Below are 25,954 nucleotides of genomic sequence, written 5' to 3'. Positions count from 1 at the left end.
AAGTCAGATGTGTCTGGGAAGTGATGATATACACATAAATACCTGATGATTGGGAACGGTAATTGTCTCTACACGATCTACGAAGAGGCTGGAAGAGGCTTCCAAATCCTCTACAATCCCCTCATCTTACAGATGGGAAAAGAGGTCCAAGGAGATGAAAGAAGGTACCTGAAGACCTACCAGGACAATGTTTTAGATGGCCTTTGAAGATCGAGACGATGAGAATCAAAGAATAAAGTGAAAGCTTTGTCATTAGCAGTGTGAGATGTTTTGGCAGTAGGGTGGTGGTTAAATGCAGAATTTAGAATTAACAGACAGGTTCAAACTGTGTATTTTGCCACTTAATAGCTAAAAGTACTCTGAGTAAATAATTTTATCTCTTTCAGTCTGATTTCCTCATCTATAAAATGGATTTTAATTTATTTTTAATGTTACCAAGAGGATTAAGTGAGGAAAATACAGATCAAGGGTTAGCACAGGACTTGGAACATATATCTTCAATACATTAGTTCAATACATCAATTCAATACATTAGTGACATTGCAACCATTGAAATCCACTGTGCAATGGCTTTTCCCTATATATTTCTTTCAACTTTATGTATAGTTCAACATATTCATGATAAAGTATTAGGAAATGAATTGAAAAAATAAACAAAAAAAACTAAGTGATGGCTTCAAGAAGCAACAAAGAAGAACAGGCTGACGTCTGTAGTTCTGGTATTAATAAGACCCAGCTCATCAATAGTGGATGAAACTCAGGTCTCTTATCTCCAGTATAAAAGATTTCCCAATACTCCAGGCATATAAATAATTTTAGCTCATATACATATTTCCCAGGATGCACCCACTACCGAAACCCTCTACAGTATTCAGTGACACACAACAGAAATCATCTCAGAGCTACCTCACCAGTGTGTTTTAGGGGAAGAATTAGCGCGTTCTGCTTGAGTGGCAAGGTCAGACCACTTTGAACACTAGGTGTGAACATGACCGTCTCAAACATTCCCACTTTGCTTTACCTTGGGCCTATTTCAATAACTTTCTAGTGGACCAGATCCCGTTCATGTCTCAGCAAAATGTTTCCACTATTTGTGTATTTATCTGTTAATGCAGTTGTCTTTGAAGTTTTTGATCCACATGTGGGAGAAGTCAATCTAGACTGTTTGTCAAGGAAACTTCTAGCAGATTGAAGCAGCACTGGCAGGGGCAGTGCTCCAGCTTCTCTGGAGGGAATACAGCTGCAATCTCTTCAGAAGCCAGTTTAGTGTTGGGTGCCATGGCAGCTTTGATCATTCATTGGAAAATCCAGAAACCGGGGTCAAATTACTAATGCTACAAAAACAATAGCATTAATAGCCAATGTTGCTATACTGTTTACTATCTGTTAGATGGTGTCCAAAGACTTTTGATATATTAATACGTTAATCACACAATGAAAGTCAACATTTGAAAATCCAAGTCCCACTTTTGTACAGTGTACAAACAAACAGCCTGAGCCGAAGTTCCAGTGCTCACAGCGGAGTCAGAGGGAAGGAGCATGGGATGATTGAGAGAAAGCAGACCTGACTCCTGATTTCCTGCCACCGAATGGTTCTAAGTGTCATTCCTGTTCAGTAAAATGTCATCATTGGCAAAGGAGAAGTTTTCATTTGGAAAAACAGCACTGAACTGGAACTGGGGGGTGGGTGCTGAGATCCTGATTACTAGAGGATCTGGAACATATGCGCAGACTTCATGTCCCTCTGGGCACTCCCCATCGCCTCTCTCTCTCCCCTTCCTGCCCTCCCTCTTTTTACAAAAGAGAAATCAGATTTGCATTCAAGCCTTTAAAAAAGAAGTACTTTGCTCACTGATCTGTCGATTCTCTGTATAAAATGGAAGCAGAAATTCAGTGAAATGCATAATTCAGAGTGGTTTATAGAAACCATGCCATTCCAGAAAAATAAATTCATCTTAATTTCCCCAAAGTATAACCACATTAAATGCTAGCATACATACATGTCAACAAGAAAACTATTAATTTTTTTATATCTTAACGGATGTTTGAATGATCAATAAACCATGACCTCCATCATGGCAAAAGAAAAATGATTCCACAAAGTGTCTCCTATGTTAGACTGTTACTGCTGTTTAAAAAATATTGTCTCCCATAGTAAAGTATAATCATCTTTGCTCCTGTTTTATAGGCATCAAACATTCCAGTTCAGACTTTTCCTTCTTCTCAATATTATCTTTAATAATCTCATGGTACTGCAATAAGTAATGTTGAAAGATGAATGATAAAAAGTAAATTTCAATGTGCTATAATTATAATTCTTTGAAAATGAAGTATAATACTTAAGGACTTGTTCTTTAGTGATTATAAACATACATAGAATTTCCTCTGGCTTTTAGATACATTTGCCTGTAACAGTACTGCTGTCAGAAATGCAAACAATTGAAAGAACAAACGTCGACTTTACCTACTGTTCTATAAATAAAGTCCAATTGCACTGCTGGCAGGGGAAACACAGTCCATACGTTTGGTACCGTCATTTGCCGGGTACAGTTATAGGACTGACCTGTATAAATGTGTGCTGTTTTCATTGGTGACACTTTTATAAATATCAAGAACTTGCTGAATAAATCCTGCTATATATCTCTTTGGATCAAAATGGAACACTCCACTGTTGTGAAATCTGACAGTTAATAAAAATAGCCTACTTTTCATTAGATTTTCTTCCAACTATGGGATCACAATAGTTTGATAGTAACTAAGCATGCTTCAAAAGGCAAACTCGTCAAAAGTGAAAATATTAGGAAACGTATAAAAGAAAGTTTTGTTTCCTATCCCCAAACCCACATTTTCTTTTTTTGAAGTACTTTCCAAATTATTAGTATGTATGCAAAATACTGTCAATCAAATAATATATATAAGGTTCTGCACCATAACTGCTAATGCCCTCTGGGAGTATAAAGAGAAAGCAGTTTTGAACACCTTCCTGAACCTTTTTACTACGGGATAGCAACACAAATTGGCATTGCCTAACTCTCACTTCAGTAATAATTATAGTAACAGTAAAACGAGTTAAATTTACCCTTTCAGCAGGTTTACATAACGATCTTACTGTGAAAACAAAACTAAAACAAAAATGATTCAAAGCAAGAAGAATATGGACAAGCATACATAACGAGCAAGAAACCCAGGAAGTGACCACCGACTGATGGGAGAGGAAGTTCAGCAGGCGCTGTGATGTCATGCAAGACAGGAAAAGGGCGGAGTCAGAAGTCAGAGTGGCCAGGGGAGCCCAGACAGACCCAAGGTCCATTGGCTCCCAGGGAGGGACTCTCAGACCATGGCTACATCTATGGCCACATTTATGGACTACATCCATGGGCTACATCTATGGTCACATTTATCGACTACATATATGGTCACAGAGAAGGTAAACCTACCTTCTCTGCTCTCCTGCAACTTGAAATCAATCAGCCATTTGTTGAAATGGACTGGTTTTCTACAGCATCCTACTTACGGTTCCTTGCAAGTTCCAAGAATCTGGGAACACTTGCCTTCATGCCACAAACCCTTGGCCCTACCTTTTCTAACACCTAACCTTCTTTCTACTCTATCACTAGGTTCAATGAAAATGATTCTAAGGGCAGCACAATACACTGAAATTTTCCCCAAGGCAGGCCAATTCTTGTGAACATCTTACCAAAACCCAGCTGAAAGAGGAAGCCCAGTTTGTTTGTCGAAAGCACTGGCTGGTTTCTTTTATGATATGCCTGACTCCTTGCAGGCTCAGGCAGGGAGATCATGGATTTCTGGAATCACAGTCGACTAAGTGAGCAGCCCTGAGATTTTTTCTTCAGCATTAGAACTCTTAGTTCACACCCACATTTAGCACCCTCATTTAGACATTTACGGCTCATTGAAACTTTACTTACCTCCCACAGAAATCTTCAAGTCTGAGAACAGGCTTGGCCAGGCCAGTCTCAAAGTGTTGAATGCTCTACTGGACTTTCAGGGCTTACTGACGGTTAACAGTGTTAATATAAAAGTTTCTTAGGCTGGCCTAAAAAAGACTTCTCCCATCTAAGAACAGCTAGTCTAGGGTTAGCAGAGTACGGGCCCTGCAGCTACCAACAGTGCTTGAACACCAGGTCCCTGGTAACACTGCACCCTGGTTCTTCATTGATAAGGCCAGAGGACAGAAACAGGCCCTCGCCAGCTCTGTACGGCAGCATCAAAAGAACACATATAAGTCACTAAGTAATTATTAGCCTTGATAATTAACCCATAAGGAATTGAGCAAGAATTCCTGTTCTCAGTCCCTTGAGTAGGAAAAATACACAAGTATGCAACGATTCAAGTTTGATTTCTAAAAAAAGGTAAATGTGCATCTCATTTTTAGATAACCAAACATACAATTTTCAAAACCTCACTGAGACCTGTTCTGGTGTCCTTGGCCCAAGAAAGATAACATAACTATGTGGCTGACAGGTGTGATTATACCTGGAGTGTTTCTATCTATGTTTTGATGGTCCTTCAGAGAACGCAATGGCAACCCATTCCAGTACTCTTGCCTGGAAAATCCCATGGACGGAGGAGCCTGGTAGGCTGCAGTCCAAGGGGTTGCTAAGAGTCAGACATGACTGAGCGACTTCACTTTCACTTTTCACTTTCGTGAACTGGAGAAGGAAATGGTAACCCACTCCAGTGTTCTTGCCTGAAAAACCCCAGGGATGGCGGAGCCTGGTGTGGATTAGTTAAGTCCTTCAGTCGTGTCCAACTCTTTGTGACCCCATGAATCATAGCATGCCAGGCCTCCCTGTCCAACACCAAATCCTGGAGTTCACTCAAACTCATGTCCAACGAGTCGGTGATGTCATCCAGCTATCTCGTCCTCTGTCATCCCCTTCTCCCGCCCCCAATCCCTCCCAGCATTACGGTCTTTTCCAATGAGTCAACTCTTCACACCAGGTGGCCAAAGTACCGGAGTTTCAGCTTTAGCATCATTCCTTCCAAAGAAATCCCAGGGCTGATCTCCTTCAGAATGGACTGGTTGGATCTCCTTGAAGTCCAAGGGACTCTCAAGAGTCTTCTCCAACACCACAGTTCAAAAGCATCAATTCTTCGGTGCTCAGCTTTCTTCACAGTCCAACTCTCACATCCATACATGACCACTGGGAAAGCCATAGCCTTGACTAGACGGGCATTTGTTGGCAAATTAATATCTCTGCTTTTGAATATATGATCTAGGTTGGTCATAACTTTCCTTCCAAGGAGTAAGTGTCTTTTAATTTCATGGCTGCAGTCACCATCTGCAGTGATTTTGGAGCCCCCCAAAATAAAGTCTGACACTGTTTCCCCATCTATTTCCCATGAAGTGATGGGACCAGATGCCATGATCTTCATTTTCTGAATGTTGAGCTTTAAGCCAACTTTTTCACTCTCCTTTTTCACTTTCATCAAGAAGCTTTTTAGTTCCTCTTCACTTTCTGCCATAAGGGTGGTGTCATCTGCATATCCGAGGTTATTGATATTTCTCCTGGCAATCTTGATTCCATCTTGTGCTTCTTCCAGTCCAGGGTTTCTCATGATGTACTCTGCACAGAAGTTAAATAATCAGGGTGACAATATACAGCCTTGACATACTCCTTTTCCTATTTGGAACCAGTCTGTTGTTCCATGTCCAGTTCTAACTGTTGCTTCCTGACATGCATATAGGTTTCTCAAGAGGCAGGTCAGGTGGTCTGATATTCCCATCACTTTGAGAATTTTCCACAGTTTATTGTGATCCACACAGTTAAAGGCTTTGGCATAGTCAATAAAGCAGAAATAGATGTTTTTCTGGAACTCTCTTGCTTTTTCCATGATCCAGCGGATGTTGGCAATTTGATCTCTGGTTCCTCTGCCTTTTCTAAATCCAGCTTGAACATCTGAAAGTTCATGGTTCACGTATTGCTGAAGCCTGGCTTGGAGATTTTTGAGCATTACTTTACTAACGTGTGAGATGAGTGCATTGTGCGGTAGTTTGAGCATTCTTTGGCATTGTCTTTTTTGGGATTGGAATGAAAACTGACCTTTTCCAGTCCTGTGGCCACTGCTGAGTTTTCCAAATTTGCTGGCACATTGAGTGTGGCACTTTCACAGCATCATCTTTCAGGATTTGAAATAGCTCAACTGGAACTCCATCACCTCCACTAGCTTTGTTCGTAGTGATGCTTTCTAAGGCCAACTTCACATTCCAGGATGTCTGGCTCTAGGTGAGTGATTACACCATCGTGATTATCTGGGTCGTGAAGATCTTTATTGTACAGTTCTTCTGTGTATTCTTGCCACCTCTTAATATCTTCTGCTTCTGTTAGGTCCATACTATTTCTGTCCTATATTGAGCCCATCTTTGTATGAAATGTTCCCTTGGTATCTCTAATTTTCTTGAAGAGATCTCTAGTCTTTCCCATTCTGTTGTTTTCCTCTATTTCTTTGCACTGATCGCTGAGAAAGGCTTTATCTCTCTTTGCTATTCTTTGGAACTCTGCATTCAGATGCTTACGTCTTTCCTTTTCTCCTTTGCTTTTTGCTTCTCTTCTTTTCACAGCTATTTGTAAGGCCTCCCAGGCAGCCATTTTGCTTTTTTGCATTTCTTTTCCATGGGGATGGTCTTGATCCCTGTCTCCTGTACAATGTCACAAACCTCCATCCATAGTTTATCAGGCACTCTGTCTATCAGATCTAGTCCCTTAAATCTATTTCTCACTTCCACTATATAATCATAAGGAATTTGATTTAGGTCATACATGAATGGTCTAGTGGTTTTCCCTACTTTCTTCAATGTAAGTCTGAATTTGGCAATAAGAAGTTCATGATCTGAGCCACAGTCAGTTCCCACTCTTGTTTTAGCTGACTGTATAGAGCTTCTCCATCTTTGGCTGCAAAGAATATAATCAACATGATTTCAGTGTTGACCATCTGGTGATGTCCATGTGTAGAGTCTTCTCTTGTGTTGTTGGAAGAGGGTGTTTGCTATGACCAGTGCATTCTCTTGGCAAAACTCTGTTAGCCTTGGCCCTGCTTCATTTCTTACTCCAAGGCCAAATTAGCCTGTTACTCCAGGTGTTTCTTGACTTCCTACTTTTGCATTCCAGTCCCCTATAATGAAAAGGACATCTTTTTTGGGTGTTAGTTCTAAAAGGTCTTGTAGGTCTTCATAGAACCGTTCAACTTCAGCTTCTTCAGCATTACTGGTTGGGGCATAGACTTGGATTACTGTGATATTGAATGGTTTGCCTTGGAAACGAACAGAGATCATCCTGTCATTTTTGAGATTGCATCCACATACTGCATTTTGGACTCTCTTATTGACCATGATGGCTACTCCATTTCTTCTAAGGGATTCCTGCCCACAGTAGTAGATATAATGGTCATCTGAGTTAAATTCACCCATTCCAGTCCATTTTAGTTCGCTGATTCCTAGAATGTCAGCATTCACTCTTGCCATCTCCTGTTTGACCACTTCCAATTTGCCTTGATTCATGGACCTGACATTCCAGGTTCCCCTGCAATATTGCTCTTTACAGCATCAGACCTTACTTCTATCACCAGTCACATCCACAACTGGGTATTGTTTTTGCTTTGGCTCTGTCCCTTCATTCTTTGTGGAGTTATTTCTCCACTGATCTCCAGTAGCATATTGGGAACCTACCGACCCGGGGTGTTCCCTTTTCAGTATCCTACCATTTTGACTTTTCATACTGTTCATGGGGTTCTCAAGGCAAGAATACTGAAGTGGTTTGCCATTCCCTTCTCCAGAGGACCACATTCTGTCAGACCTCTCCACCATGACCCTCCCATCTTAGGTGGCCCCACACAGCATGGCTTAGTTTCACTGTGTTAGACAAGGCTGTGGTCCATGTGATCAGATTGGCTAGTTTTCTGTGATTATGGTGCCGCCGTCTATGGGGTCACACAGAGTCGGACACGACTGAAGCAACTTAGCAGCAGCAGCAGGAGAGTAGGCAATTTCCTTCATCAATATATCACTTCAACAGCTCCCATCCTTCGCTGATTATCACCTCCAAAAACATGGCCCCTTCCAACATCCCATGTCCTGAGAGATTAAGAGAATTTACCATGTAAGGTTATTTTTTCTTAGAGTGATAGAGTTGAAAATTTAAACAACTATTTGGTCTATTAGGAAAAGCACATAAGAATTCTTCTTTTGACCTTAACTACCTGTTTAATCAAGGGGAACATGTTTTTATTCTTCAGTATCTAGATAATCATTCCATTCTTTCCTTGGTTTTTGAAAGTGGGTATGAAAGTCAACAATCCTGGTTAATAATTGTTGTTTTTGTCAGTCACTAAGTCACAACAATAATTGTTATTGTCAGTCACTAAGTCGTGTCCAACTCTTTGTGACCCCATGAATTGCAGCACGCCAGGTTCCTCTGTCCTTCCCAATCACTCAGAGTTTGCTCAAACTCAAGACCATTGAGTCAGTGATGCTATCTAATCATCTCATCCTCTGCCAGTCCCTGCTCCTCCTGGGCTCGATCTTTCCCAACATCACAGTCAATAAATTAGCTTCCTATTAAAGATGGGAATACTTTGAGGAACAGAAAAAAAGTCAAAGGATATCAGAGCTGGTACTCAGACCAGACACTGTAAATAAATGAGAAGATAGGTGATTTACATTAATTCCCAAACAGAGGTAGAATGCATCTATTTATGAAACCAGTTTAAGGTTTTTTTGTTCAAACTCAATCAGTTCAGTTCAGTCGCTCAGTCGTGTCTGACTGTTTTCTATCCCATGCACTGCAGCATTCCAGGCTTCCCTGTCCAGCAATTTCTGAAGGTTGCTTAAACTCATGTCCATCGAGTCAGTGAAGCCATCGAAACTTCTCATTCTGTTGTCCCTTTATCCTCCTGCCTTCAATCTTTCTCAGCATCAGAGTCTTTTCAAATGAGTCAGTTCTTTGCATCAGGTAGCCAAAGTATTGAAGCTTCAGCTTCAGCATCAGTCCTTCCAATGACTATTCAGTACTGGTTTCCTTTAGGATGGACTGGTTGGATCTCCTTGCAGTCCAAGGGACTCTCAAGAGTCTTCTCCAACACCACTGTTCAAAAGCATTTAGTGCTCAGCTTTCTTTATGGTCCCGTTCTCACATCCATACATGACTACTGGCAAAACCATAGCTTTGACTAGACAGACCTTTGTTGGCAAAGTAATGCCTCTGCTTTTTAATATGCTGTCTAGATTGGTCATAGCTCTTCTTCTAAGGAGCAAGTATCTTTACCCAGGGGTTAAAAAAGTAATTTCAAAAATTAGTATCTTCCTTCCTTTTTAATCGGGAATGAACTTGGTCAGGGGCATCATGATTTTAATAGTTCAATCAGAATCTGATACAGACTTTCAATGCTTAAGCAGTAGAAGAACTCACTTTAGCTGTTCATTTCTTGAGGGTAGGACCATTCTTGAAGATCAAGAATTCTTATAAACCACAAAAAGTAGGCTCCCTTCCCTTTTTTTCTAACAGTAACCAGTTCTTGTTCTTTATATTGTTTTGTTTCTAGCATGTGTACTAGTCAAATGTTTAACAAAACTTTTGTGTTGTTATCTGTTTATATCATAACTTTGGAGGAATAATATGATACATTCCACTTACAGCAAGTGCAGACACAACCTACCAATAAAGCCTTATTTTTTCCCCAAAGTGTGAGAATAATATCTAAGTGTGAGAGCTTTTCTCACACTTTGATGCTATTCTCACATTTGTAACATCAGACTTTTATTTCTACATTTCAAAAAGCCAAATAAAACCTACCACCAAATACTAAAACCATGTAGCTACAAAAGACCAACACACCCTTATGCACAAGTACTTTACCCAGCCCCAGGTAAGTGTAAAGCAGGACTATTAGAACCATAGGTGATGAACTCAGAGACAGCTGAAAGTGACAACTGGATAATCTAAGGGACACCAAGCAGAGACATTACTTTGCCAACAAAGGTCCATCTAGTCAAGGCTGTGGTTTTTCCAGTGGTCATGTATGGATGTGAGAGTTGGACTATGAAGAAAGCAGAGCGCTGAAGAATTGATGCTATTGAACTGTAGTGTTGGAGAAGATTCTTGAGAGTCCCTTGGACTGCAAGGAGATCCAACCAGTCCATCCTAAAGGAGATCAGTCCTGGGTGTTCATTGGAAGGACTGATGTTGAAGCTGAAACTCCAATACTTTGGCCACCTGATGCGAAGAGCTGACTCATTGGAAAAGACCCTGATGCTGGGAAAGATTGAGGGCAGGAGGAGAAGGGGATGACAGAGGATGAGACGGTTGGATGGCATCACCGACTCAATGGACATGGGTTTGGGTGGACTCTGGGAGTTAGTAATGGACAGGGAGGCCTGGCGTGCTGCAGTTCATGGGGTCACAGAGTCGGACATGACTGAGTGACTGAACTGAACTGAAAACAGTTCAGAGACACCAGTACTGATCAACCAACATGAGGCTGGCATTAAGTATGATGGTCACAACAACAATGGCTATTATAACACAAAGTCCTTGTGAAGCACCTGAAAGTTCATTCACAGTGCTTTCATGTACTGGATATTATCTCTTCCCCAAGTTTATGCTCTTAAAATCAGGTTCATAACTGCCATATTTACTTTAGCCAAAGACAAGATGGCCTCACTTTCACATATAGATGTTTCTTGGGATTTGCCATGTAGGCATCCACCCATGCCAAGCAGGCATGGTCTAACAGCCAATGAGCAGTGAACAAAGCTAGTGAAAAGCAGGAGCATGTATCTCTTCAGACCTAGATAAACATGGTACACATTTCTCAGTATAAATGAAAAATAAGATTTTAGCAAAACCTGTTGTTGTTTAGTTGCTAAGTTGTGTCTGACTCTTTTGTGACCCCTTTTGTGGACTGTAGCCTGCCAGGTTCCTCTATCCATAGGATTTCCAGTCAAGAACACTGGAGTGGGTAGCCATTTCCTTCTCCAGGGAATCTTCCTGACCCAGGGATCAAACCTGCATCTCCTGCATTGGCAGGCAGATTCTTTACCACTGACCTACCACAGAAGCCCTGAACAAAACCTAGGTTTACACTAAAACTGTCATCTGAATTCTACCAACTTGTTCAGTTGTATTTCTCTGCAGGCTCTTGATCACTCATTTGGTCCACAGCATGTACAATGCAGAAACAATAGTAGCTGCTGGTCTAACATTCAAAGGTGTTTTCTCTCAATGAAGGAAAGAGGCCCAAATCTGGACAATGAGGTTCAACTGCCTTTTGTGTTTGTGAAAAGTAACTGTCTTAAAGGAACACGCTTTAAGATATTGCCTGCAAAATTCATATCTCTCACACACATTCTCATTTATTAAATATCTCCTTTCTTGGGCTTGCCTGGTGGCTCAGATAGTAAAGAATCTGCCTGCAAAGCAGGAGGCCCGGGTTCAATACCTGGGTGGGAAAGATCCCCTGGAGAAGGAAATGGCAACCCACTCCAGTATCCTTGCCTGGAGAATCCCATAGACAGAGGAGTCTAACATGCTATGGTTCATAGCACAGAGTCAGACACATGTGCCTGTACCCTGGCTGAGCTCATAGTTGAAAGGCATCAGACTGCAGTGCTGAACCACCCTGCTCTTGTCAGTACACTACGCCTTCTAAATGCAGACATTTCTCCAGCACCACAAAGCACACCTCCTCTCCATGCTCAGAACAGAGCTCAAATATATTTACCATTTTTAAAATTTAAAACGTGTCTGAAATGAATGCCACTCTTGCTGAACAATCAATTTGCATTAAGTTAAATTAACACAGTAATAGACAGCTATAAAATTACACTTTTCATGCACTGAATTTAATGATGAAATAATAGGTAGTAACAGGTTACAATTCTGACATAAATATCACACAATGAGTAAATCCACTCAACAGTAATGAAAAACTTTCAATATCCCATTTCCTGAGAAACAATATTGAAAGAGCAACAAATACATTGCAAAGTTATTGTCCATTAGGACAACATAATTTTCTTCTGGAAAGAGAACTACAAGGAGCTGTTAACCTGAGCATATGGTTATAATGGAGTTTTCTGGGTTTGGTTTATATTGGAGAATTTAATATAGTATCATCTCTATTTTGACATGTTGTTGTAGTATCATTCATCTTTATGGTTAAAAAATGATAACTTGCATGCTTAGATTAGGACAAGAACAAAGGTGATAATTATTGGCAATCCAAGAAAGTGAGAAACCTATGTATTTGGTGCTTAAGGTTCATTTGGGTTTTTAAATTAGACATGATTTATTTTTATTTTTTTTCTAATTATCTATGTGCATGAGACACTTTTTTCAAAAGTACTTTTAAAAAAAATGACATGTAGACGTGGGATGAAGCTAGATCGTTCTGTGTAAGCTGAATGATGTCTGAATAAAAATATTCAGAGCAAGCAGACTTTCCACAGTATGAAAACTTACTGCTTCGGGTTGGCTGTCACTACTTCCCTGGGGCAAAGAAGACCACTCTGAAAATGTTCAAATTTCAATGGCTGCCTGTTCTAAGCACAGATCTTTGGAAATCTTTTGCAAAATGTGTGAGCTTTTGTATTGCAAGGAATCCAAGTTCCTTCATGCCTTAAAATCAAACTACTACACCAGCAAAAAAAACTTGTGAACCACACATAGAAAAGCTCCCATAAGATGCGGGGAAGGTCTTACTCTGCACAGTCTAGACTACTGTGTGGAACACTTGTGTGCCCTGGATATTAAGATGTACTATGAATGAAAAAACATGCTGGGGGGGGGGGAGAGAAAAAGAAAGTTCTGCAAATACTGGACTCCACAAATTTTACAAATTGTTTCTTTTAACTGCAAACATGTCAGGCTTAACACGCTAATGTGCAATGAGAAGCAAGCAGGGGAGATAAGGCAGGTAGTGTTTCCCCAAACTAAACTGAACTCGGATATATTATCCACAGGGTAACAGTAATGCTCTCACTGATTACCAGTGTTCCATGGAACGCACTTAGGGTAACACTTGTTTAACCTAATAGATGAGAAGAACTGGTCAATTTGCCTGGGAAAAAAAACAAAAACAAAGACCAAGTCTTCTTTACTTCCTTACAAAATAAAAACACAAACACACCAACAAATAAAGGAACACAAAATATTCCTATTCAAGGAATCAGACTGGGGAAAAAAGAAGAAGAGGATTTTAACATCTCAACTTATGAATAAATTAAAGGAAAAATTTTTGATTTGCAGGTAAGAAAAAGTCATCAAGGCAACCAAGGCAGGGACCACCTGAGTCAGCAGCCCAGCAGCCCTGTAGCTTTAAGGGAATAAAGTCTCACCCAGGGAAGCAGATCCCCTTGAAAAAGCCTAGGAGTTTGATTTTGCAGGATCTTCAGGTAAACCCCTGGCTCACTTTTCTCTTGATGAAATCCAGCTATTCTGCCCTAGTGGCTGGTACCAGGCATGGGTGACACAGCGGGGCCTAAGACCTGAGGGGAGAAAACAACCTAAAAAAAAAAAAAAAAAAAAAAACACACAAGAAAAACAATGCTCCCCAAAAGCTTTTTTTTCCCCCCCGAATTCTAGCTTTTTTCCAGGTTCTCTTCAAAAATACTATTTTCAAAAAACTGGACTAAAAGGCATTGTTACCTGAATGGAAGTTCCTCTCATCCCAGGAAAGTTCTGCTCTATGCTGGAGGACACCGTTTGGCACCTCCCAAGACTTCATTTGCACATTCTCAGTTGTTCTGCTATAAATGTAACCACCGGTATGCATATACATTCACGGTACACTGAATTTACAATGCCGAGCTTATTTTTTGAGAGAGAAAACTGCTCCTCTACGTGTCAATTGTCTTATTTTACCAGAATCTGCTCACTCCAAAAAATGCAAAGACAGAGGAAGAAAACTTGGTTCTGAGTTCACTTGCTTCCTGTTTAGGCAGAAGGTCTAGCATAGTCCGTAAAGTTTTCAGCATTACCGTGATTCCTTCAAGGCCTCCACGTTCTGGGTGCTTTTCAACTAAGCTACGAATTATGTAGCCTGGTAGGGGTACTGAACAGACCAGCTCGAATAGATGCGCCTCGCTGACAACTCTCTGTTCAAATCCTACTCATGGTAAAGATTCAGTTTAAATGTCATCTTCAACAAATATTCTATGATGTTCCCACCCAGATGTGAGCCCTCCCTCAGTCATTAATGGTGCTCTGCCAGAACTCTCAGACGATGCCTTGAGAGTGCTGGTTTTTAATTTTTTTTTTTAATTGAAATAGAGCTGATTTACAATGTTACGTTAGTTTCTGTGGTTCAGGAAAGTAATTCAGTTCATACACATATATGCACATATACGTTTCTTTTCTAGATTCTGTTCCATTTGGTTATTGAGTAGCATTCCCTGTGCTATACCATAGGGCCTTATTGGTTATCTATTTTATACACAGTAGTGTATATTTTTTAATTTCAAACTCCTAATTTATCCTTCCCTATCCCTTTCTCCTTTGATAGCCATAAATTTGTTTTCTATGTCTGTGAGTTATTTCTGTTTTGTAAATAAGTTCATTCATATCCTTTTTTGTTTTTTAGATTTCATATATAAAGTGTATCATATGATACTTGTCTTTCTCTGTCTGACTTCAGTTTAGTTCAGTTGCTCAGTCATGTCCGACTCTTTGCGACCCCATGAATCACAGCATGCTAGGCCTCCCAACTCCCAGAGTTCACTCAAACTCACGTCCTTCAAGTCGGTGATGCCATCCAGCCATCTCATCCTCTGTCGTCCCTTTCTCCTCCTGCCCCTAATCCTTCCCAGCATGAGGGTCTTTTCCAATGAGTCAACTCTTCGCATGAGGTGGCCAAAGTATTGGAGTTACATAGTGGTAATTAAACAAGAAGGCCTTCAGACTGAAGTGGCTCTAATTTCCTGAAAGCCTACATAAGCAAATCAAACCTGAGCCTGTAAATGTCTCAAAGTTACAAAATCAAAATGCTAAGGCCGACCAATTACAAACAGCCAACTAGGCTTGAGGCTCTAGCCAGTCATGTGACTTAAGCCTTTTTGGGCTTCTGTACTTCTCATACCCCTGGGTCCTGCAGGCAGGCCTTCCTTCTAACCACTTCTGGTTTGGTACTACCAAATTCGAATCTATTTTTCAATCAAATTTAATAAATTTAGTCAAATCAACTCAAATTTAATAGGCCCCAGTTTACCTTTTAATAGAAAGCAATAGAACCAGGGAAGCTAAGTTGCAGTGGTAGATGGAAAGATGAGCAATTGTTCAAACCGTGGGGGAAGGGGTGGAGCTGGTCAGATAGAGAACCCTGAAACCTTTATTAAAAGATAAAAATAGCCAATGTGGGGCCAGGGGTAGGGGGCCCAGGAAATTTAGAGCAGAGGCACAGGGGTTCACCACAGGGGCATTTCCACAGGGGTCAGGGTTTTAACACTGGTTCTCTGGGGGAAGAGAGAAAAGGAAGAGAAGAAACTACTGTACAAAAAAAAAAACCTACTATATATTCATATTGGGGGAATATTTTTAGTCTTGTGTTTTTGACGTGTGAGCTGCCAGCACAAAATACACCAAACACCTTCCTAACTCCCTCAAACCAAATAAATAAATGAAAAGAGAGGCTGCTGAAAACCTTGACAAGCAGCTTGTCAAGAAAAGCTGTTTTTCACACAAGAAACCTCCTTTCAGAACCCTAAATCCTAAACTCTCATTCTATTTGCAGTACCCTTATCTGTTAGTATCACAATGGAAAAGTGTAAATTGGACCCTAAAAAAAAAAAAAAATCCTCTTCATTTTTAAAGCCAAAAACTGATCAAGCAGTTCTGTCCACATCTCAAAAGGCTGTATTCACATTTCAGATATATGGATAGAGATGTATAATTTAGAAAGGAGTACATATTGATTTCTGGTGTTGAAGCCACACGCATAGATTTGTCTTATGTATGATGTCCTTCAATTTATAAGTAAATTTTTATGATCAGTTAAATTTGGAATTAATGTAGAATTTGGAATAAATTTATCAGAACTGTGTGTGACTGGAACAGGTTTAAACCAATACACATGTCATTAAGCAATCTCTGCCCTGTTATAAAGTCTAATGTAATTTCTCAGAATTAGCAAGAGCAAAAGAAAAATCTGAAAAACCAGCAAAATGATCTAGTTTAATACAACTGTCTGGCATGAGAAAGAGGGAAAAAACACTAGGAAAAAAGTGCCATTCTTTAATAATTTTTAATTTTAGAAATCTATTGGAGGAGAGCAAAGATTGCTGAGGCTGAATCAGATGGTACAATTACTTGACTTTCTAAGTATAAGATTGACCCTATCCCTAATAGTCAGTCAGATGTTGGGAACATGGTCCTATCAGACATACAAAAAGACCCAGCAAGCCCATCTGGTAGGTCACTGCCTGCTCTTTGGGTTTAAATGTTATCTGATCACCCTGTCAAATATAAACAGGTCACGTTTGGCAGACACAGAACCAAACCATGACCAATTTGCACTTGAGTTTGGATTGACCTAACAGTTCCTCAGTAAGGAACTGTCACACAAAGGGCACATTTTCGTGGGAAGGAGAAATGACAGTCCTGGCATCTGGCCGGTGAGTACTGCCAGGTGGGTCCTGGGCTACATGGGGAAGGGGCAGGAGGCTCGGGTACGGGGAGGGTCTGTCAAGTAGGGTGCACAAAGGAACTCTGACACCATTTACCCTTCTCACATTTTCCTACAGGGCAACTATGTGAATAAAGAGTTACAATTTCAGACTGCACACAATGCAGCCCAATTTACAAAGACTTGTTTTGAGTGTTGTTACCCTAAATATCTCCAAGATTTTTCAGTGGGTTTCCAGAGTGTTCTGGCTGATATCCACAGCTCCCCACCTTCTCACAGAACTCACACACACACTTCTCATCTCCTCTGGCATCTCTTGCTAACTAAGGGACATATCTGTTAGACTTCCATCTTGCTTCTTCAGCTTGAATAGGATGGGTCTTCTTGAAAATTATTAACTATAACTCATCAAATACTCTCCTCCCAAAACATAGTTAGGGATGCACCGAAAAAGACACTAACAATGAACTGTTTCACGCTGATTCAAATTAAAAGACTCAAATATATATTCAAGAAAGAAAACTCCCAGTTTATCTTTTCAAAACACTGATTTCAAACCTGACAAAATACTCCAAAAAATGAAAATTCAGATCCAACTTATAAATAATTATGTAAAAATATTAACTCAAATATTAGCAAACAGAATCCACCAGCACAATGAAAGAATAACATACCATGACCTAATAGGACTAATTATAAGGATACCAAGCTCTTTCAAGAACAGGAAAACTACTTTGATAATTCATAGTATTTAATTCAAGAAGCTAAGGGAAAAAAAACCATATAATCATCTCCACAGATGCTAAAAAAGAATCTGAAAGACTTACAGTCACCAATGTGTTAACAGACCAGGAATCTATAAATACTTCATAATTTTTTTTTAAACTGAAGTATAGTTGATTCATAATGTTGTATTAGCTTTAATACAACAAAGTGTATAGCAAAGTGATTTAGTTATGCATATTTCATATATTTATTCTTTTTCAGATTCTTTTCCATTATAGATTACAAGATATTGAATATACTTCTCTATACTATACAATTGGTCCTGTGCTATACAGTTGGTCTTGTTGTTTATTTCATATATAGTAGTGTGTGTATCTAGTCATCCCAAACTCCTAATTTATCCCTTCCACCCCTATAAACACTTCTTAATGTGAAAAAAAGATATTTTAAAAACCAGAACAAAGCTTAACAGTGACACATAAACAGCATTCTCATTGAGACAAGAATCACCACTACCAATACTCCGTATTAATAATTTTATACTTTCCAATTAGCACCAGCCAGTGCAGTTAGGAGAAAGCCATTGTTATGAACAGAATGTTTGTGCCACTACCTGAAATCATACAAAGCCCCAAGCCCCTAGGTGTGGCTTTAGTAGAAGTAAAATGAGGTCCTATTGGTGGAGCTCTCATGCAATTAGATTAGTCCTTCACAAAGAGATACTCAGGAGCTCTGCTTTTCCTCTTCTCTCAATCTCACCTTGGATTTCCCAGCTGCAAGTACAGAGAAATATAAATTTGTTTTCTAAGCACCTTTGTCTACAGTATTTTGTATGGCAGTCCAAGCAGAGTAACACAGTCACGAACACTTAAAGTTGAAAAGCTAGAGGCAAAAATATTATTTTTTGCAGATGATACATTTACAAATCTAGAAAATCAAAGAAAATCAACCAAAAATGAATAAAACCATTGAAAGAAAATTAAGCTAGATGATTATTAAATTAGATAACAAGTAACAGCTTTTCTTATAAACACAGAAGTCAATTAAATGTAAAGAAAGATAGTATGTACAAGAGAACACAGAATTTCAAGAAATTTCAAAGTGTGCAGAATTCCTAAGAAAAAAAACATCCAAATCCCACAGCAAGATGACAAATAGACAAACTGTTCACAAATGTGAAACTCACTGTAAAGATGTTACTTTCTCCTAAGTTACTTTATAAATTTAAAGCAATCCAAGTAAATATGCCAGTAAGAATATTTTTGAAATTTGGCAAGTTAAAATGCACATAAAAAACTCACCTGTAAGAACTGTCATGAAATATATGGTTATTAACCTCACTGGATATTAAAACATACTGTGAAGCTAAGGTAATTAAAACAGTTTGTTACTAGAAAATCAAATCAGAAAAATGGGATAAGAATAGTTCAGAACAGACAATACATATAGAATTATATAATACAGTTGGCATTAAAGATGTGGGAGAATGATGGATTACCCAATGAATATCCTGGGTACAAGTAGCAAGTTCCCAGGGGGAAAAACTTTGCTGGTTCCATTCTCATGTCTTACATCAAAATAAATCCCAGATGGCTCAAAAAATGTAAATGTAAAAAATAAAGTTGTTAGAACAAAAAAAGAACATTAAAAAAATATTTTTAGCCTAAGAAGGCCTTCCTAGGCAAGGGACAAAAAAACAAATGCCATAAATTTAAAAATAAAGGGAAAGAAAATTGATAAATTTGCATCAGCATTTGAAATGTTCAAAAAGCAAAGAGTAGCAACAAGAAACAAAAAAGCAAATGATGAAGCAAAAATACTTATAACTCTTAAGTGAGACAAATGTCTCATTTCTCCTAAATAGAGTATCTTCATATCTTTTAGAAAAAGACCAAGACCATGGAATAAAGTTAGTATTGTATTGCATTTTGGGCTCTCTAGGAAGCAGATAGAGATGGAGAATAGGGTGCAGGAGGCTTACTGGAAAGTGTTCTGAGGATCAACACCCATTGGGGAAAGGAGGAACCACAACCATGCAAAAGAAGTTGGGCAGTGATGAAATCCCAACAAGAACTCCATTAGTTCCCCACACAGCTCAGGAGCTGGGAATACCAAACTGGCACCAGAGGAGATAGGTCTCTCCAGTCGTATTGACTAAGAGCTGAATATGGATATTCCAGGGCCAGGGAGAGAGACCTCTGGCTTAGGGGGATCTCGTCAGTTGATGCAGTTCCCCAAAAGCAAAGGATGTGGCTAATAAACATACTAGAAGATACTCAACTTCATTCACAACTAAGAAAAGGTTAAAATTAGTACCATTTTTCCTATCAGAGAGGCAAAGAGTAGATGGCAGCCAATGCGGAGTGGTCAGTATTGATACTTACAACACTGGTGAGAGGAACGAAAACCCCAAGACCTCTTGTGCAAAGATGGGCACAGAAAGGACAGAAATGGTATGGACCTAACAGAAGCAGAAGATATTAAGAAGAGGTGGAAAGAATACACAGAAGAACTATACAAAAAAGATCTTTATGACCCAGATAACCACAATGGTGTGATCACCCACCTGCAACCAGACATCTTGGAATGCAAAATCAAGTGGGCCTTAGGAAGCATCACTACAAACAAAGCTAGTGGAGGTGGTAGAATTCCAGCTGAGCTATTTCAAATCCTGGAAGATGATGCTATGAAAGTGCTGCATTCAATATGCCAGCAAATTTGGAAAACTCAGCAGTGGCCACAGAACTGGACAAGATCAGTTTTCTTTCCAATCCCAAAGAAAGGCAATGCCAAAGAATGCTCAAACTACAGCACAATTGCACTCATCTCAGGTGCTAACAAAGTAATGCCCAAAATTCTCCAAGCCAGGCTTCAACAGTCTGTGAACTGTGAACTTCCAGATGTTCAAGCTGGATTTAGAAAAGGCAAAGGAACCAGAGATCAAATTGCTAATCATCAAAAAGCAAGAGTATTCCAGAAAAACACCTACTTCTGCTTTATTGACTATGCCAAAGCCTTTGACTGTGTGGATCACAATAAACTGTGGAACATTCTGAAAGAGATGGGAATACCAGACCACCTGACCTGCCTCCTGACAAATCTGTATGCAGGTCAAGAAGCAACAGTTAGAACTGGACATGGAACAACAGACTGGTTCCAAATAGGAAAAGGAGTATGTCAAGGCTGTATATTGTCATTCTGATTATTTAACTTATATGCAGAGTACATGATGAGAAACGCTGGGCTGGAAGAAGCACAAGCTGGAATCAAGATTGCCGGGTGAAATATCAATAACCTCAGATATGCAGATGACACCACCCTTATGGCAGAAAGTGAAGAAGAACTAAAGAGCCTCATGATAAAAGAGGAGAGTGAAAAAGCTGGCTTAAAACTCAACATTCAAAAAACTAAAATCATGGCATCTGGTCCCATCATTTCATGGCAAATAGATGGGGAAACAATGGAAACTGACAGACTTTATTTTTTTGGGCTCCAAAATCACTGCAGATGGTGACTGCAGCCATGAAATTAAAAGATGCTTGCTCCTTGGAAGAAAAGCTATGGCCAACCTAGATAGCATATTAAAAAGCAGAGGTACTACTTTGCTGACAAAAGTCCGTCTAGGCAAAGCTATGGTTTTCCCAGTAGTCATGTATGGATGTAAGAGCTGGACCATAAAGAAAGCTGAGCACTGAAGAATTGATGTTTTTGAGCTGTGGTGCTGGAGAAGACTCTTGAGAGTCCTTTGGACAGCAATGAGATCAAACCAGTCAATCCTCAAGGAAATCAGTCCTGAATATTCACTGGAAAGACTGATGCTGAAGATGAAACTAAAATACTTTGGCCACACTGATGCAAAGAACTGACTCGCTGGAAAAGACTCTGATCCTGGGAAAGACTGAAGGTAGGAGGAGAAGGGGACAACAGAGGGTGTGATGGTTGGATGGCATCACCGACCCAATGGACATGAGTTTGAGTAAGCTCTGGGAGTTGGTGATGGATAGGGAAACCTGGCATGCAGCAGTCCATGGGGTCGCTAAGAGTCAGACACGATTGAGCAACTGAACTGAACTGACTGAAGACTTCTTTGGAGGAAAATCTGGCCTAACTTGCTAAATTCAAAATGTACACATCCTTTGCCCCAGCATCTCCACTTCTAGCAAATGCTCTTACCAACTGATTCATATGTATATCCCAAATATGAGCAGAGCCTATTAACCCTAGTTACTTCTGGGGATTCAATCCAGAAATAAAAGGAGAGGATATGTGTTTCATTGTATACCTTTTGATGCTATGCTGATTTTTCCCCCTGTATATGTATTACTTTTAAAGCAATGATCTGAAAGAAAATCTCAACATGAAATTTAAGTATCTACCTAAAGAGATATTATTATATATTAAAATACTTCTACATTTAAAAGAACCCTCTTTTTGCTTCCATACTACTATAGTCAGACATCACCTGGATTCTCTTACTATCACTGTGGTAAACTTACTCCTATATGCAGAGAATCTGTTTAGAATGTTTAGCTTTATTTACTTTCTCATAAGAAACTACACTACCTGAATGCAAATCCTGATCGTTCACAACACTTTCAGAAAGCAAACTTGAGGTACTGAAATACTATGCACTAATTATGCTAACAGGCACTCTAATATATATTCTAATTTAATTCTTACAACACTATGAGTTACGTCTCATCATGCCCATGTTACCGATATGCAGAGCACACAAAGATGAATTGACTCAAAATGGCCAGGTCCAGTTGACATCTAGCTATTCACCTCTTTCCACGACATCCTTCTATCTCCCACAGTGTTTTTCTTTTGCCTCTTAAAATATTTTGGAAGCAATCACTGGTATCCTAAGTGGTTGGTATGATTTTAAGTGGCATGCTTTTCATCTTGAACAAAATTGAGAAACAGTAATAGGTAAGTATCTCTTTCTAGCTGAGGAAGCTAAAATTTCACATCCTAGAATGCAAGTCTTCATCTTCCTATCGTTTCCTTTGAGTACACTTTCATCTGCTCCTAAACCTTTCCCTAAAAGAGAATTCACAGTAGGTGGATCTCTGCCCATCTTCCTGTCCGGACTGCCATTAGACAAAGGGTTAGAGGAAGTATGTTCTGCCAAGAGAAAGGGCAGGAGTCCAACACCATTGTTTTCCTGTTAGTCACTAAACTCAAGGTTGAACAAGGGAAACCCATGTATGTTTGGGTGAACTATTTCAATCTGAGGAGAGACGGGAGATGAACCAAATTCTGAGACAAAACAAAACAAGAAGGGCACAAAATGAAGGATGATTCTTACACGTCAAGATCATTGAATGAGTTTGGGGATGGTGGGTACACTGAGTTCCTGAATGCTGGAAGCAACTGCTTCCCAAATGAAAATAGCCAATGCTACCGAAAATTAGACTGGAACCAATGACACATCATTTTAAGATTCTAATCATAAGCAATCAGAGTGAACAATGCGTTGGCTTCAATGTATATATTGAGGATTTTGAACCTATATAGTGTTATCCAGAGGAGGGATACTATCGCTTCCGCTGCAGTGACACTTTTTTATCATCTCGCCCAGACCCTTCAATAGAAATTGCTGTTTCTCACTGCCGACCATCTGTTGTCATTGACACAAAGGATCTACATAAATCCCTACTAGTTTCTGTACCTCAGAAATGCCCCCTCCCAAAGAAAAACGTAAATTAATTGCTGCGGCTTTCAGGGTGGGGGAGGGGGTGGATTTAAACACTCCCGCTCTTCCCAATACATGCACACGTACACCCAGCAACTTTCAGTTATAATTTAGAAAATGGATGCAGTTCAGCAACAGTTAAAGACTGATTCCTTATGCTTTTTGTGCATTTACATAATTGATTCGCTAGATAATGCACTCTGCTTCCTTATTTAATAAACATGTTAATGATTTCAGACAATTACTCAAAACTGCCTACAAGTGTCTGCCTAAGAAAAGCAACAAAAAATAATTAAAATGAAAATACACACCAAAAGGCACATCCTTCATCTCACATTACACAAGATATTAAGTCAATATGTCACCCTGTCACCAGTCACTTGCTACCTGCTGTTATACATTTATTCAAATTCTAATGTATTAGCTGAAGCTGATACATTGGTTAGACACCCAAGCGGGCAGACACACAGAGCAAGAGAATAAACCTGGTGCTTTGTCAGGGTAGAGGCAGTAAAAAAGCAGCCGAGTAGGGGGAGACCATAAAACACAGGCCAGAAACAGAAGGCTGAAGCAGACGTTTTCACAAGAAAGCCCTCTCCAGGCTATTCATGGTAGGGGGCAGTCACGGGGGAACGAAATGGATTCCATTTCCTCTGCCACCCCTGAGTGCTTGGAGAGCAATGAGCAGGCCAAGCATCAAAACAGGTCCAATTTTGGCAGATGCCTCATGCATCCTGGCCCTTTTCAGGCTGTCTTATTTTATTTCCCAGAACTTTCACATGAGTCACCCACAAAGCCAAGGCCTGAGCCGCAGACACTTTCACCATCCAAGGGGACTGTGAGGATGGTGGTGGCGGGGAGGTAGAGGAGTACTGAAGGAACCTGTTGGCTGGGCAGCCATGATATGGCCTTCTCTGGGGCATGGCCAGTCCACTTCAGCTTGGCTCCTCAAGCTTCTGATGGAAGCCAAGTCCCCAGGGCACAGCAAGTCCCAGCTGCCCTCCCCAGCCCTTGGTGAAGTAAAAGGAGGGTCACCTAACAGGTACAATAGGACACTGAAGGAGTCTGGGCATTTCCACCTCTTGCTAGATGCTGGCTGATTTTGGTTCAGGAAGTCCTGACTCCAGCCATCCCAGAAGACAGAAGACTTGGAGACCAAAGACAAAAAGATGAAACTGAAAAGAAACACGGGCCCTCCATCAGTACCTCAATCTGCTACAAAGGAGGGTAAGAAGAGCACTCAGGCATGTTCTCTTCACCAGGTGACCCTGCTTTCAGGTTTCAAAGTCCAGGCACACTGATCTCATGTCAAAAACAGGAGCCATCAGTGGGCAAGAATGTGTGTGCAGGTGTGTGTGTGTGTGTGGTGTGTGTGCGTGTGCGTGTATCCCCAATTTCCAGTGTTTTGACCTCCCTGCTTCACTGCATCAGCTCAAGCTGCTTAAAGCCTGGATATCATATGGAGGAAATGGTGAGAAATAGAACAGAAGCAGGAACAAGAACAGCTCATTTAGAAACACCTTAAGAAATATGCACTATTAGGAAGGTTATAGAGAGCCACAAGGGGATTTTTATTTTTATTTTTTTTTTTTAATTTGTTTTCTTACAGAGCATTTTAAACCGAGAGAGACAGGGTCTCTGATTTGTTTCCTGGAGCCATCACTGTGGCAATAAGGTGACAAGTGTTGTGAAGGGGATACAGAGATCAGCGAGGAGGCTGTCATAGCAATCCAGGGAGAAGGGGACTAAAGATGCAGACCAAGGGTACAGCTGTCGCAGACAGGTGGGCAGCAGCGCAGGCTTAGAGAGGCAGCATCACATTTCTGAATATCAGGCCAAGATAGGGAGGTAGAAGGTGATGCTAGTCTCTCAGGGATAAAGGTAAACAGGAGGAGGAAGAGGAGGGGATGGCAAGCACTGCTTTGCGCATGTTTGCTTATTGATGCCTACTGCTGCTACTGCTAAGTCGCCTCAGTCATGTCCGACTCTGTGCGACCCCACAGATGGCAGCCCACCAGGCTCCCCCATCCCTGGGATTCTCCAGGCAAGAACACTGGAGTGGGTTGCCATTTCCTTCTCCAATGCATGAAAGGGAAAAGTGAAAGTGAAGTCACTCAGTTGTATCCGACTCTTAGCGACCCCATGGACTGCAGCCTACCAGGCTCCTCTGTCCATGGGATTTTCCAGGCAAGAGTACTGGAGTGGGGTGCCATTGCCTTCTCCGATTAATGCCTAAGATACACCCAATTGAAGGTTTCAGAAGCCAACGTTGGACTTCCAGCCTGCAGTTTCATTTCCCCAGATATTAAAAACAGTCCACTAGACTACAAGGGCATGGAAAGGGTGACCTGCTCCCTCGGTCACTGCATCACCTCGCTCACTATCAAAAAGCTCCCCTTCGTCTCCAGAAACAGAACCTAGGCATGAAATACAATTGATCTACTGCTCCAAAGTATTAATAAAAGACCTAGTTAATTCAAACCACCCCTCCCACCCCCAGAAAGAAAGGAGAACAACAAAAGAAGAGTGGGAGGAACTGCCTAATAGTGTTTATAGCATTCTTGCAATTTCATGGCCAATTCATTCAGGTCAAAAAGTAGAGCAGTTAACACCCTGATCAAATGTTCCATATTATTACAAGGTCCTTGTAAGCCTCCTCAGTAGTTATATACTTTAAAGTTACATACTCATAATGAAATAATGAAGTCTGACTAGTCTAAGAGGAAAGGAGGACTGCATGCATTTCTGCATGCATCAAAAATCTACCCACATGATCCCTTTTGAAAGCTGATTAAACCAAGGAAACCCACAAACCCTGCATACAATGCACTCGATCTAGATGTACCCATTTCAGACCCCTTCCCTTGTGCCTGTCAGATGGGATTCCCTTGCCGG

The 25,954-nt window shown here is 40.4% G+C and overlaps 1 protein-coding gene across 2 annotated transcripts in view; it reads right to left on the bottom strand.

Moving 5' to 3' along the window:
• Positions 1-25,954, bottom strand: part of RORA (RAR related orphan receptor A) — an 809,830-nt gene that overhangs the window by 707,126 nt on the left and 76,750 nt on the right. The gene's annotated exons all lie outside the window — the stretch shown is intronic.

Source organism: Bos javanicus, chromosome 10, assembly GCF_032452875.1.
Source record: "Bos javanicus breed banteng chromosome 10, ARS-OSU_banteng_1.0, whole genome shotgun sequence".
Taxonomy (NCBI): Eukaryota; Metazoa; Chordata; class Mammalia; order Artiodactyla; family Bovidae; genus Bos; species Bos javanicus.
This window is presented reverse-complemented; position numbering and strand designations above follow the sequence as displayed.